At 29.1% G+C, this 16,849-nt stretch overlaps 1 protein-coding gene across 1 annotated transcript in view; it reads left to right on the forward strand.

Annotated features, from left to right (window-relative positions):
* The window catches only part of LOC135951390 (alpha-tocopherol transfer protein), a 24,723-nt gene continuing 7,874 nt past the window's right edge, over positions 1–16,849 (forward strand). The window contains exon 1 of the mRNA XM_065501034.1: positions 1–293. The gene's annotated coding sequence lies outside the window, so the exon portion shown is untranslated. The remainder of the gene's footprint in view (positions 294–16,849) is intronic.

A 16,849-nucleotide genomic window follows, 5' to 3' on the forward strand; every position in this document is an offset into this window, starting at 1 on the left:
CTGGGTTTAGAACATTTTGTTTTTAATAAAAATCGAATTACAGAATATTGTATGCAGTCAGTTTAAGTTGATCTTTGTTTTAGCAAAGTCAAGTCACACTTGTTGATTGTATTTATTCTCTTTGGGTGCGAAATTTTAATTGAAGAAAAAAAAACCAAATAAACACATTTAAATATTTATTGTAAATTTGTTTTAAAGCTGCTGTAAACTTTACTTAAGAATTTAAATTTGTTTGGCAAAAAATATAATTAAAAAAATAACAAACAAATTCAGAAATTTTCATTACAAAAAAGGTAAATAATTTAATAAAATTGTGTTTAAAAAAGTGTTGTAATTAATTACTATTATTAATTATTCAATAATTTCCTATATAATTAATTTTTTAATAAACGGGTTAATGCTCGTTTATTGTTATAACCTCGAGAGAGCAATGGATAATTAAATAAATATTGTCAATCGCCGTCGAAATGTCAATAAAATTGATTTATTAAAAAAGATTCGGAATATCTTTGAAACTAACTACATATTTATGTAGATTGTGCATTAGAATAGTAATTATATATCGTTAGTTGCAATGCAAAACTACGTAACTAAGAAACAATTAAAATGAAAATTGTAACAAAAAATACCGAAAATTAACTACTCCAGCATAAGTGATTTAAATGATATACATGCATTTTTAATAATCGACCGACCAACAAGTTCTTGCAAGAAGTTGTTAGTAAAAATAAAGATATAATATTCCAGGAAAGAAAGTTTAAGGTGAATGTACCGTTGAACACACAAAAATTACGGCTATATATTGGATTTAAGCCAATTTCGGATGAGAGAAATTATGCAAAGATTTAATATAGAATCTCAAGAAATATATGCCAAAATTGAATATGTAGATTTACATATTCTACGGACATCATAAATCAACATCGAGCATCTTTTTGAAACTATTGGACGTGGGCCTTATATGGGAGTTATGACCAACTATGGACCGATCGTCATTAAATTAGGTGGCGTGATTTCCTTCTATATAAAACTTATTTTTGTTAAATTTTATTTGGATTCCAACAATTTCATAAGATTTATGCTTGTTAAAGCGATTTTTGGAAGTGGAGCTATGAACATTTATGGATCGATTGTCATAAAGTGAAATAATTTGGTAGCATGTGAACCAATTATGGCACATCGGAGATGATGAGTTGAATTACAATCACAAGGTACCCTAGCAGGTATATGGGCGATACCCTCACTATTTTTCACCTCGGTTTATAATATATACACCATCTACTCGTCCTCAATGAGGGTATATGTATTTAAGTTTATTAATTTATAAGTAATACTGCAATAGAAACTATATTCTGAAATTTCAGTTTTCCCATAACATGAATTCATACCAAATATGTAAATTTACTAGTAAATTTCAGCATTTTTAAGAATTGAATCGTTTATTTCAAAAACCAGTCAAGTAACAACAAATCCAAAATTGAGTTATTGGGCGAATACTGTTTTGAAAAGGTAAATGCATCGTTTAATAATGGATAAAACAAATAAAAAAACAAATAAACATAGAAAGAAAAAAAAATTTTAAATGTGTCCGCATTTAAACAAAAAAAAGAGCCGACAGGCACTTTTTAAAAAGTCGATATTCTTGGTGACCAAAACTGGTAAAAATAGCACCACTAGAACCTTTTTTTAACCTTTATATCTCCTTAATTAATAAACATACAATAAACATAGAAATTAAACTTTTAATTCATCGGACTCGGAACAATAGAGAGTAGAAATCTTATTGGTACTTTTTTGAAATTCGAATTTCAAGGGGGAAAATGGTATCCTTTTTTGGTACTTTTTTATTAAAATTAATTATTTCAATAAAATTATTATTTTCTAATTTCACTTTTTACTGATAATTAATATGAAAATTTTCGAAAATTATTTTCACACGGTGAAAAGAAGAGTGCTTAAAAATCGGACATTTGTACAAATTAAAAATTAAAAAAAGATAAAATTTCTTCCAACAACACAAAAAAATCCAGTACATCAGAAAACATATTTTGGTACTTTTTTGAAATTCATTTCTGCTATTCTATTCTAAGTACTTTTATTTTAATTTATTCACTGAGACCTGAATCCAAGTTGTTCGGCTACAGTTCAGTAGTCTAAACCCTTACCCCCATATTCATAAAAAGTTTTTAAATTTATCAAAGCTTTATAAAACAAAATTTCCATACAAAATATTGAATGTAAATTTAAAAATAGTTTATGAATAACACGCCTTTAGACTACACCAGAATGTTTATTTTATTATATTTAAAATAGTAATTTTATTTTCAAACATAATGTTTCACCCTATTCCTTATTAGTGGCATTCAAATCTAACTTTAGTTATTAACAAAAGGTACAACCGTTATGGGCGAAAAAATATAGTAAGGGTTATGCTAAATGTCTGATCAAAAATCGTTGCAGATTTTTCTAAAATAATTTTGAATAAGCAAGTGAATGTAGATCCCCACAGATTAAGCATAATCGCTTTCAATGCTATGTATATTAAACAATTTTGCATAATTGATGTAAATTCATCTGATAGTACATATTTTGGATTTTTGTAAAAGTTAGAACTTGAGATTCTCTGAGACTTAAAAACCAGAAAGATTAAAAATTAGAAACATATTAGTTCTCCATTCCATGTGAAATTATGAGAATACTAATCCAAATCCAAAGAAGTCAAAATATTCTTGATTCTTATACATATTGTTACGTTTTTATCTTTTAAAAATGATGGTTTATTTCCTTTAAATAAACCGGATACTTTAGATTGCCAATAAAAGCAGTTTAAAATTTGTAACAACTCTATATTTATTCAAATATATTGAGGTATTCACACGGTCTACTATTTGGTCATATTGTCATAATGTCCTAATATATTTTGATAGTTTAAACAAATTTTTGTTGTGTTGCAAACAAAGAAGTTCTAAACTAATAACACTATTTGAACTAAGTTTATTGTTATGTCATAAAATAATATTTTTTGTTTAAAACACAACAACAACTATTAATAGCAGACTATGTGAATACCCCAATATGGGGTATGCTTTTAATGTTTATAATGCATTCACTTAAATTACACTTTATAATGTACAGCAAACTTGTCTTTACTTAACGATGCATCGCGATGCTTCAAATTAGACTGACTGGTTGGTGTTCTCACGGCCAATTTATATACACTGCATTACCATCTAGATGCTTCTTGAAAGCTCTATTTCTACAATGATCTTAACCCTTTGTGGACCAAGACTTTAAATCGTTGAAAAAGTTTTATTTTTTATGAAATATTTAAAATAAGGACTTCAGGAAGTTATTTACAAAATTTTATCTTTGTGGAGGACCTGCAAGGAACCTAAAGGAATCTGCAAGGATCCGAAAAGGACCTGCTACCGTTGGGTCAGCATCAGCCAAAAGATAAAAACCTCATAGATTTTTGTTTAAATTTTATTAATATAATGATTAGTTTTGTAACTTTTATAACATTTTCTATTACAAGTCTAATTTATAGTATTTTACGAAACAGTATTTTTTATGTTAATAATATCCACAGATATGTTAACATGAAAAAGAAAGGTTGAGAAACATTATGCAACTTTAAACCAGCTGTTAGAACCGTTATATTTGAATTCAAGTACAGTTTCGTAACAATATAAAAATATTTGTCCGTCTGAGTATGTACGAAACATGAAAATGTTGGTATTTAAAATCAGAGAAATCCATTTACAAATCGTGGAGTTATGAGGAATTTACCAGGTTTTCCCATCGAAAATGGGTTATTGGACCATTGCAATAAATAGGTAGCATATACAGTGGTTGACAAAACAATGGAAACTTTTCCAAATATTTCATTAGTGGCCTAAAATCTGAAATAATTTTTTAAAAAATTTTAACATTTTTGTAGTATTTTATTTGTATACTTTTATTAACTTAATTTAACAAAAAACAAAGGACATAAATAATTAAATTCTAAAAATGAGAAAACAAAATTAAAAGGTTTCTTTATTACGGCATTGACAAAACAATGGAAACTTAGGTATTATTTTAACAAATATGGTCTAAACTTTGCAATAACTCAATATTTTGTTGGGTATCCCTTATTTTTTATAACTGCTACACATCGACGATGCACTGAACCAAATAAAGAGTCAATGGTCTCCTTTGAAATATTTTGCCATTCCCTTATAACCGCATCCGACTGTTCGGGTACTTAATTCTAATTTTAGGCTATTAACAACCTCTCGAGGAGTTATTTTTGGGAATTTCTTGAACTCTCTCGCTATTAAATTATCTTGTCTAGGAGTAGTCTTACGAGGTCTTCCACCTAAATGTTGAGTTTTTACAGAACCGGTCTCACGAAATTTCTTTATAATTTTTGAAACTGCTGATTTATTTATTGAATATTTGTCACAGATACTTTTTTGTTTTAAACCAGCTTTAAAATCGTTACTTATTTTATTTTTTAAGTCTTCACAAATCTTAACTTTAGCCATTTTCGTTAACTTTGAAAAAAAGCAATTATGCGAAAAACTTAGAAAAAGAAATTGTGACAAATTACCAGAATTTAAAAATAAAATAACAGGATGCTTTTTACATCGTTCTTTTAAATATTATTTTTGTTTTACACTTCTTAAAAGTTTCCATTGTTTTGTCAGTAGCGAAATAATGAATATTTTTAATTCACTTTTTTCAGAATATAATTAATTATGTTGTTTGTTTTTTAGTTAATTTATATAAATAAAACTATACAAGTAAAATACTAAAAAAAAATTTTATTTTAAAAAAATATTTTAAATTTTGGAAAAGTTTCCATTGTTTTGTCAACAATTGTATTATCGAAATTTGTGAATCTGGGTGAATAAAAAAAAACGAGTCTTTGGTTCCCTTTCCTTTGAGTTTTTTAAACATAGAAAACAAAAAAGGTTGATTTCCCATATGTATCACAAGTGAAGAAGTAAAAATGGTTATTTTTTTGGTCAAATATGGACCGATCCAAAAAAAAACCAAGTAAGAAAGTATGGTCAGTCAAGCCCGACCATATAATACCCTACACTAAGTAAAAGAGCAAAAACATGTTTCTTTTAAAATTTCAATAATTTATATTTTTGACTGATTTTCGGAAGTGGGCCTTATATGGGGGCTATGACCAATTATGGACCGATCACCATGAAATTAGGTCGTGTGATTTATGTCTATATGAAAGTTTACTATGTTGAATGTGAGTATACCAACATTTTTAAGTGATTTATGCACGTTAAAGTGATTTTCGGAAGCGGGTCTATATGGGAGCTATGACTAATTATGGACCGATCGTAAAATTTGGTGACATGAATTTTGTATATATAAAACTTATTTGGAGCGAATTTTGTATAGATACATGTATAAATTAAACATTTATGACCGATAAAGTACAATTTCGGGAGGACATTTGTATGGGGACTAGGTGAAATAATGGAATTCAATAGGCTTCGTCCTTGGGCCGAAGAAATTATATATACCAAATTTTATAGAAATATCTTCAAAATTGCGACCTGTACTCTGCGCACAAGGTTTACATGAACAGCCAGCCAGCCAGACGGACGGACGGACATCGTGTAATCGACTCAGAAAGTGATTCTAAGTCGATCGGTATACTTTAAGGTGGGTGTTAGACTAAGATTTTTGGGCGTTACACACATCTGCACAAACGCATAATACCCTCCCCACTATGGTGGTGTAGGGTATAAATATGGTATTGCGAGTTCTTTTAGCTCGAATCTCAGTTTGTTACGTCTATTTTATATGTATTTATGTACAGAGCCATATTCCAGGAAGAAATTATTATGACGTGTCAGGATGCTCCCCAACTAAAGCAAAATACTGTCAGTTGTGTGTACTTTTGTTTTATGTTATCATGTTATCACAAAAATTAGAAAGAGTTATCATTTCACTACTTACGTAGTTTGGAAATTGTGGAAATTTTGAATTTACTTTGAAGTGTTCAAAATTTGAAATGAAATTACTTTGTCCGGAGTTGAAAATAATATTTAAAATATTGGTTCCAACTTCATGAAGTATGTTTTACAAAAAAAAATATTGAAATATTAATGTTTTTTGCATTCTATGAGACAATTTTTTGAACAACTCTTTAAACTATTAACTGCTAGAATTATATGCTGTAAAAAATACTCATTTCAATATATAGAATTGATTGATTAATTACCTAATCTAATACTTTTTCTGTCACTAAAATTATAAACAGGTGTTTTAAAATATAAACATCTGAGGTTAACAAACATATTTTTCTAGACACGCTTTAAAATTAATTAAACACTACAAATTATTAAACAAATTAAAACTATTAAAATATTATTTACCTACAATTACTAATTTATACAGGCAGATACAAGTAAATAAGAAACATTGTTTCATATCCATCACATGTGATAGATATAACTGAGACATTTTAATGGCGCTGTTAAATCAATTAAATAGTTAATCAAATAATGGAAGTTAGCTTTTAGAATGTGTTAGACGGCTACACGTGCAATCAAGTTAGAGTACAAGGGTCATATGCAAATGTGAGTAATTAAGATTAACCCTTTAAAGACTAGTAATTTCAGCAGACAGTTATAACTCCTCTGGTTTATGATGTAATTTTTAAACAAACAACTTATTTATTTCTGTTTTCAAATAATATAATAAAACATATTGATTAAATAAAACAGGTGTTGCTTTAGCCATTTCCCTTTTATGGGTTAAAGTTAGTACATAAAAAGTTCAAAGTCGAAATTGTTTAGAAAAATTTCCATTTTCGCCATATTCAGTTTTATATTGTAATGTTAAAATAAACAATGATTACGAATTTTTGTTTTTAACTAATTTCAAAATTTCTATTTAAAAAAACGCATTTCAAATATTTGCTTAAAATAAGTATAAGTTATAAGCATCCAGCTAATTGGTAAAGAAAATAGTTTTAAATCAATATTAACTAAACAATTGTTTAATAAATATTATTAGCTTTTTGTATTCTAAATAATGACACTAAATAAATCTATTAAATTCAATTAATATTGAAAAGACATGGAGATAAATATAGGAAATTAGCCCTTAAATGTCTAATTGTTGCAACAATTGATAAATAATAGCAGTAGTTAACAAATTATTTAAATAATTAATTAATTGTAGCTAAAAATAAATTGATTTTTTTATTATTATTTTTAAATGTTTACTAATTGGTTGATGTAGTTAAACAATTAATGTCAATAGTACAGACGCTCTAGCAATAAAACATTATAATAAATTTTGTCATAATAAAAAACCGAATTCGATCATTCAATTAATAAGATCTTGAGTTAAGATCGACTTTGTAAATTTGAAAAAAATCATGACTTTATGCGATTATTTTCTGTGATTGGATGGAAAGATTTTCCAAATCATTTTTTAATCTATTTAGGGCTCTTCGATTAGGCACTATCCGATAGTGAATGATTTATTTTATAAATAGCTAATTTTTATATTGATAAGGACACAAAGAAAAAAGTTTGAGGGTTCAAATTGAGATTTTTATCAAAAATTTAAAACTTTTCAAAATGCGCAAAACAATAACAATCGATTCACTAAAATAATAACCTGATTACAGCAAGCTTAACAACAAAATAAATAAAATTACTCATAATATGTATTGACAAAATTATTTGTGTTTATTTTTTTGCCCATAAATATTTGAATACTTATTATTGTTAACTTATCAAATGCAAAACAAGAGTATGAAATAAATTCTAAATCCCATTCTAAATTCAATACAAATGCACATACAGTGATTGACAAAACAATGGCGAATTATATTTTAATAATAAATGTTTTTTATTATTCATAAATTAAGGCATACGATTAAAATATTTCAATTGTTTATAAATAAACAATTAAATAATAATAAAACAATTAAAAGTATGCTACCAAGATTTAATTTCCTTTCAAATAAATTTTCATATTCACAAAATATCACTTCATGATCATTGATCATGATTAAGAAACAATAAACATTTGTTTTTGATTTGATTACATATTGTAAAATCTTTAAGGTGTTTATTAAAGATTAAATATTTTTAGACTTTACGGTATGTAGTTGTTAATACGATTAATTAAGACATCACCAATAAGTAAATAAAATATAAGAGACTTCTGAAAGAATGGTGCAATGTTGGTGGAATGTGGGCTAGGCTTTAGAATTTAATAGATATTTACTATGCATTAATGTGTTTTTTTTTTGCTTTTCTGCTAGTCTGTTATCAAAAATATACAAGGTATTTTTATATATTATCAACAGATTTTGTTTCTATAACATCTTAATATTTAATCAATTAGCCTAAAATCGAAAAAAATAAAAACCGATCGGTTTCATATTCGGCTGTGCCGAATCTTATATACCCTTCACCAAATTATGCTTTAAAATAATTTTTTTAAATATTTTTAGGTAAACAAAATTTAAATTTTTTTTGTAATTTTTTTTTAATTTTTGTTGAAAATTTTTTTTCCAATTTTTTTTTAATTTAAAAAAAAAATTTTTTGAAAAAAGAATTTCTGAAAAAAAATTCGGTTTAAAAAATATTTTTCCCCACCCACTTTGAAATATCATTAGATATCCATATTGTCTATATTACTGACTTATTAATCCAGATATAGATAAAAATAAAAGGGAATAATAAAAAAACAACTAAAATTATAACAAAACAAGTAAGAGAGCTATATTCGGCTGTGACGAATCTTATATTCCCTTCACCAAATTATACTTCAAAATAAAAATATTAAATATTTTTAGGTAAACAAAATTTTTTTTTTCCAAAGTTGTTTTTTAATTTTTTGGAAAAAATTATTTTTCGAATTGCTATTTAATTTTTTTTTTTTAAATCTAAATTTTTTTTTTTAATTTTTTTTTTTGGTGAAAAAAAAAAATTCGGGTTAAAAAATATTTTTTCCGATTTCGACCCATTGTAGGTCAAACTTACTGTGGTCTTATATACGTCGTTGCAAAGGTCTTTGAAATATCTATCATTAGATATCCATATTGTCTATATTAATGTCTTAGTAATCCAGATATAGGTCAAAAATCTAGGTTTTCCTGCTTTTTTTCCTCATATCTCAGCCATTTGTGGGCCGATTTTGCTGATTTTAAATAGGAAACTTCTCGAAAGCATGCCTGACAGAATTATTGAAGATTTGGATCCCGAAGATATCTGTGGTCTTCAGAAAATTGATTTCAACAGACAGACGGACATCGGGACAGACATAGGGTCGGAAAAGTACATTGTGGAATTTACAAACGAAATGACAAACTTCACGAAGATGAAGGGTATAACAAGCAAGAAAGTATGGTCAAGTCCGGCCATATAATAGCCTACACTGTAAATGAACAAATACGCTATTTTTAAGTTAAAAAAGTTGACCTTATATGGGAGCCATGACTAATAATGGACCGATCATTATAAAATTACGTGACATGTCTTCTGTATATGGGGGAGTTCACCTCAAGTGAACCTACTTTTAAAATCGATTCTTCCGATCGGGATGAAATTTATACCAAGATTTTTCAATAAGATCGGTCAAGAACTCTCGGAGTTAGAGGGCTATCTAAACTATTTGGAACAAAATTTGACATTTTGTTCCAAATAGTTTAGATACCTATTTCTTCAATCTTTCGAAAAAAAATATTTAAAAAAAAATTTTAATATTTTTTTTTCCGAAATCAAAAACTTTTTTGACAAAATGGTTCCTGTTTTTTCTTAAAATAAAACTTATATATTTTCCTTGAAGACCTTTGGGTCAAAATGACCCAAAAAATGTATTATTGCCAAAATTCGGAAAAAATGCTATTTGTTCAGTTTTTGTAAAAATTTTGCAACTAAATAAATACTTTTGGAATTGAATGCAAAATAATCAAAATGTGTACGTAATTATCGTTGTAATGAGATATAAATGACAAAATTTGGTTAAAAAATGTTAAAGTTATTACAAATTTGCCAGACCATTAACGTGTCTCAGGCCACTTGAACAAAAAATTTAGGAAAAAAATTAACATACATATTTCGAGAAAAATTAAAATAAATGCTAATTTTTATTTAAAATATATCCGTATTTACTTGTGTGTGAGTTTTTGTCTTCGTAGGCTACCGTTAACCTATTCGCAGTTATGGCCAAAAAAAATATTTTTTTTACGACTGTTTCGAATCTCCATTTTCAAATTTTAAAAAATTTTGTTAAACTAATTTCAGAATTTGTTGATCATCACTATAGAATTTATTAAGATCAAAATAGGGAATACAAATATGAAAAAATTATGTCAATACATCTTACAGTTTTCCCGTACCTGCGATTTAAATTTTCCAATTTTCAAGAAAAACTAATTTTTTGTCCATATTGTGGCGAATGAGCCCAATTTCCTTACTGTTTATGTAAAACGTATTCACAATATTATATTAAATATTTAAATATGGTCTGAAAGTTTTACTAAAATCGGAGAACGTTAACCTTTAAATCGTGAAGGTCAAAATTTTTAATATTTATTCAGTATTTTGGACCGATTTTAATGAAACTTCAAAATACATTTTTTTTAACTTTCGTATTCATAAATTTTGCGGATATCCAATTGGGTAGAGGAGGGTTCGGACTACAGAAGTGTGCAAGATTTTTATTTCCTAAGAATAGTTTTTATTTTAGCAAAATACTGAGATAGTCCATTTTGGGATACTCTGTTCGCTGTAATATTGTTTGATGTAGAGTTGTAATGTTTTGGCTCCCGAGGTTCACTGGTATTTACTTACAACATAACTTTAAAATCGCTGACCATAAAAAGTTACTTTTGGCCGTCTTCTCAAATTATGTGCTACTGTGCGACGGGAGAAATCGGATTATATTTACTAATGATCCTCTTCTTTTGCCTCCCACTGGTAAATTGATTTGTTTGTGTTCAAATGTTTCATAGAATATAAAAATATTATTTAGTAGATTATGATTAATATACAAAATACCAATGTTGAACTAGAATCACAACAAAATCCGGTGCGATTAGTAGAACTTTGAATACAAAGCAGAGCGTTATAAAAACGTCCATAAACAAAACAAAATATCATAAAAGCATTTAGTATTAAAAAAGAGTGTTTACAAATTGTTATTCACTATATAAAAATAAACTACATAATTTTAGATTAGTGCTTAAAAATACTCTGTCTTATGGTAATTATGTGTAATTAATTAAAAAATACTTTACAACGAACTGAAATTGTTAAATTGTGAAAAATATAACTTCCCTGAATACAAATAAATATTGGCTACCGAAATAATGCAAACAAAATATATTCACGAGGTCTCGTATGTCATAATGTCCTAATATTTCATGAGTCGGCGGCTCGGTTTAACTGACTCTTAGGTGGTCGGAGGCGCAGGTCTCTGCTGGTTGGTTACGATAACACAATAAACATACAGAGTAGTATTTTTTTAGGAAATTTTTTGCTTGAAAGGCAATAACAACATTTTCAAACCATTGTGAAATATTAGGACAATATGACATAATAGGAGATCTTGTGAATTAACCAAGTGTTTAAAATATAGGAAGGTTCCACGGATATTAATGTAAATAAACTAATTTTTAATGAAAACTTTAATAATAACAATTGTTTTGTGGTTATTATTTTTCATATTATATTAGATAAACGCAATTTGTTTCAGTTTATTAAACATTTATTACAGATCCTTATCTTTTAATGCCTCATTTTAAACTTAATTTAGTTTGTTTTTATATACCATTGACCTCTTTATAATTTAATTAGGTTTTGTGATAACATGAGAATTCAAATCAGAGGTTCGAAAGAATTAATTCTTAATTTAATTTTTTCCCTTAACCTTTCTATTCAATAATTCATTACGAATTGATTCCTTTGTTTAACTATTGTTACGTTTTAACCTTTTTAAAACGCTGGTTTATTTCCTTTAAATAAACCGGATACTTTTGATTGCAAATAAAAGCCGTTTAGTAGTTTAAAAATTGTAACAACTCTTTATTTATTTAAAATGTACAACAACCACAGAATTAAATAGCCACTCAATGTTTTTTTATACAGATTTATAAATTCTCAGAATTACAGACACAATTTATAACAGACATCGGCAGAGAGTAAAATTGCCTTTGCACACTAACACCACTTTGCGTTTTTTGAGTACCGCTCTCTGGCTTTCAGTGCACTGATACAAAGGTTTGTAAGAATGATTTCTTGTAATTTTTTTTGCCAATTACGTACGTGTGAAAGAAAATAAATCCAGAGAGCTCTTAAGGTGGCTCTTTGCCGATGTCTGATTTATAATGTACACGAATTTACTTGAAAAACACAACACACTTTAAGGCACTTAGATGATGTTTATTCGAAAAGCGTCTCTGATAAACTCACTCACGACTGCAACCTCTGCCACTATTTATAACACTGCATTACCATCTAGAAAGCTCTTTAACTGTCAAAGTTAGAATATTCTAGATCATACGCCATCTGTGGTGTACTTTCTACAATGTTCCTTAACTGAATATTCGAATACAGCGTTGCCAACTTACGATCAAATCAACTAAAAGCTTTTATTTAACAATGCCCACAGATATGTTACAGTCTGCCATTACAGCACTGTTATTTAGTAGCATTATGCTACTTTTAAATCAGCCCATAAAATCGTTATATTTGAATTCAAGTACAATTTCGTAACACTATTTTGAGAAGTCATTCTTTATAGAATTAATTCCTTATTGAATCATTCAAAGTTTTTTTTTTTTTTTTTTTTTCTTCATCATTTATTTATTGTATCTTCATTATTTAATGAACTAACAATAAGTGGTTCAAATCTTATATCTAATATTATTATTTAATTAGTCCAGCCAGTGCCGGACGAAAAAATTTTGTGTTCATGGTTGTTTTTGTTTTGGTTAAATTGGCATTCTTCCTTCTAGATTAGGTCTGCTGTGTCCCTTCTTCTTAATCGAGTGTGGCCACGGTTATCTAATATGTTGCGGGCCAGCGGGTTTGGGTGAACTTCAAGTTTTTTTTAAATATTTTTGTACGTTTTTCGAGATTTCAGTTTTTACAATGGGCACGTTAGATCTCTGTGTATATCGGCGTTTTTGATATACCAGGGGGCAACTGTGATCATTCTTAGAAACTTGTTTTGGCGACTTTGGATCTTTTCTACATTTGACGCTGAGGCCGTGCCCCATAACTGTATGCCATAACACCATATCGGTTTTATGATCATGTTATAAAGTAGAAGTTTACAATCTAAACTAAGCGTGGAGTTTCTGCCAATAAGCCAATTAATTTGAATTGATTTCAATTTCATTTGAGTCAACTTTGCATCTATATGACTTTTCCATGTAAGGCGACGATCGAGATGTATTCCGAGGTATTTCACTTCCGATTGTTGAATTATTGTTTGGTTATTGATATGAATAGGGGGGCATGATTCTCTACGCAATGTAAATGTAATGTGTGTACATTTTTGCTCGTTGACTTTAATTTTCCATTGTTTTAACAATTTTTCTAATTCAAATATGTGGTTTTGTAAGTGACGAGACGCTTCTTGAGGGTTTTCATGAATGCTTAGAATAGCAGTATCATCAGCAAATGTTGATGTATGAGTGCGATTGTTAGTTGGCATATCAGACGAATACATCAAATATAAAAAAGGTCCCAGGATACTGCCTTGGGGGACTCCAGCTTCAATGGGTTGTGCAGTACTTAAAAAGTTTCCCTCTTTAACCTTAAATGTTGGACCAGTTAAATAGCTTTCCAACAGCTTATGTGTGTTTGCCGGTAAATTTTTACTCAATTTGTATATTAATCCAGCATGCCATACCTTATCAAACGCTTGAGAGATGTCGATGAAGAGTGCAGAACAGTATTTCTTTTCTTCAAACGCTTTTCTCACCATATTTACAAGTCTATGGGTTTGTTCGATAGTACTGTGTTTTCTTCTAAATCCAAATTGATGATTTGGAATACAATTGTTTTCAGTTAACATCGGGTACAACTTGTTCATAAGTATCTTCTCAAATAGCTTTGATATATTAGACAATAGGCTGATGGGTCTGTATGATTCTACTTGTGTGTGATCTTTTCCCGGCTTGGGTATCATGGTAACCAGTGAAACCTTCCATTCTGGAGGATAATATTCAAGTCGTAATATAGCATTAAAAATAAAAAGAATTATTTTTATTGCTATCCGGGGTAGCTCCATAAGCATCTTGTTGCTGATCTTATCCATACCAGGCGCTTTTTTGGGATTTAAATCAGCAATAGCATTTTCGATCTCTCGAATCTCAAAACGTAGGGGTACGGCTGCTCCAAAATAGGGTGCAACAGGTGGCAACTCAATTGCTTCGTTTGATGTGTTCGGTGTAAATACTTTTTTTAAATGATTAACAAACAGATTCCCTTTTTCAGTATCATTTCTTGCCCAACCACCACTTGAATTTCGCAAGGGGGACTTACATATAACGGGTCTTTTAAGATTTTTTGTTGCTCGCCATAATGAGTAATCCGATTGCGGGGTTGCGTCCAGGCTTTCTAAATATTTATTCAATGATTCCATTTTTCGAAATTCCAAGAGCTTTTTAAGTCTTTTTATACAATCTTTAAGCTTCGATTTTAGTTGGGGGGATCTGTGCAATTGCCACTCTCTTCGAAATCTTCTTTTTTCATTTAAGAGCCGTTCGACATCTGCAGAATTAATTCTATTATATCTGAGTTGTCGGGGTGTTTGGGTAGCATGTTGAGCAGCCATTCTGAGATTTTTATCGAAATTGATAAGAGAGTGATCGATGTTTTCTGGTGTTCTTAGCGGTATGTGTACTGAGGTATTTTTTATATTTGAGCCAATTTATTCTTGTGCCTGCCATCGCTAAATTACCAGTCGGGGATACAATTTCTAGGGGGCTCAATAAAGTAATAATAGTGGGTGAGTGATCTGAAGATAGTTCCAACGAGGATTCAATTTGAATCATTTCTCTAGGGATATTTTTCATTACGCTAAAATCAATAACATCCGGTATTTTTCGTGGGTCAGTAGGCCAGTAAGTAGGTTGGCCGCTCGAAAGCACATGCAAACCCATTTTAGAGATTGAGTCGAACAAAACACGACCTTTAGGGGTAATCAGTCGTGATCCCCAGAATGTGTGCTTAGCATTATAATCGCCAGCAGCCAGGAAACGGGGGCCTAGTGATTTAAAAAATCTATTATATTGACTTTCTGTAATTGAGAATCTTGGGGGTGAGTATATCGATGAAATCACTAAGTTTCGATGAAAATCTTCAAGACAGATTGTAGTAGCTTGAAGATAATCTTCGCAAAAATCACACATTAAGTAGTGTTTTATTCGAGCTTTTATTAAAATTGCCGAGCCTCCGCATGCTCTACCTCTGGGATCTTTGGTGTCATATATTCTTAAATTCAAATTTATTACAAAACAGCTTAATAAAATTTATTTTCTAAAGTAAAATACGCGAAAATTTTGGATTGTTTAAAAGTTCCAAGTCTATGGCGAAATTGGCAACTTAATCAAAATTAACCGTTTGTTACATTATTGAAACATATATGTACATATTTTGTAAGCAGTTGATGTTAAGAGATAACATAACTACATTTTAACAATCAATGTCAATGTCATGCTGAGTTACATGCTATTCGATGTTAATACTGGCTGTCTGTAAATATTCAAAACAATTTACAAACTGGATAACCTTGCTGACATTTTTGCACACTGTTGTTTTCTGTGGTTTTTTTTTATTGGTCAGAAATTATATTTGTTACAGTGCACAGTGTTTTAGAAACTAAAGAAAGTTTGGTGTAACACATTTTCCATGAAATGTTACCAATTGTTAGCAATTTGCATTAGCGATTTGAATTTAACGCTCTGTAGCAACTGCCAGCAACATTCATGGTGTTTATAAACTTTTACATCAGTCGACGAATATACTTCTCAACAATGTTGAAAGCATGTGATTGATTAGCATTGTTTATACATATGACAACACTAAAGCTGCTAATATTAACTTCAAAAGCTCTAGAATTCGAATATAGTAGTTGTCCGTTAAGATAATTGCAGAAGGTTCACGAAAGATGGCGTGTGTATAAATAGTGGCAGAGGTTGCAGTCGTCAGTAAGTTTATTATAAGCGCTGTTAGAGTTAACATCAACTGTCTTGTACATTATAAAGTGTGTTTGTATTTCTGCGAATTTATAAACGTGTGTAAAAACACTGAATTAGTCACTCAGTGTTTTTATTTAATTATGTTGTTGTTGTACCTTTGAATAAATAAAGAGTTGTTACAATTTGAAACTACTAAACGGATATTATTTGCAATCAAAAGTATCCGGTTTATTTAAAGGAAATAAACCAACGTTTTAAAAAGGTTAAAACGAAACAATATGAAAAAAACGTACAAATTTGTCAAAGGGGGCAAGGTTTGTGGAACTTCTGAGGAGCAAATAAAGGCTTTTTATATAAGTATTAGATATTGGTGAAAACCTTAGGACTCAAAGATTGATATTTTAGTAAAATTAATCAAAAAAGAAACTAAAAAAAATTAATATAGGGATTTTCCATAAACAAAAATATAAAATTTGAATTAATGCACAGTGGAACTATTTCATATATTGTTACGAAATTTCAAATTGATAGAGCTGAGCTATTTTCGAGTTGATCTGCATTTGTTCAGCTATCTAGCTCTATTGGGGGCCAGTGCAGGGCCCCTCAAATTTTGTCACCTCGGGCCCCAATTTTTTTTAAAGAATCGCCAAAAAT

This window comes from Calliphora vicina, chromosome 2 (assembly GCF_958450345.1).
Source record: "Calliphora vicina chromosome 2, idCalVici1.1, whole genome shotgun sequence".
In the NCBI taxonomy this organism is placed as follows: Eukaryota; Metazoa; Arthropoda; class Insecta; order Diptera; family Calliphoridae; genus Calliphora; species Calliphora vicina.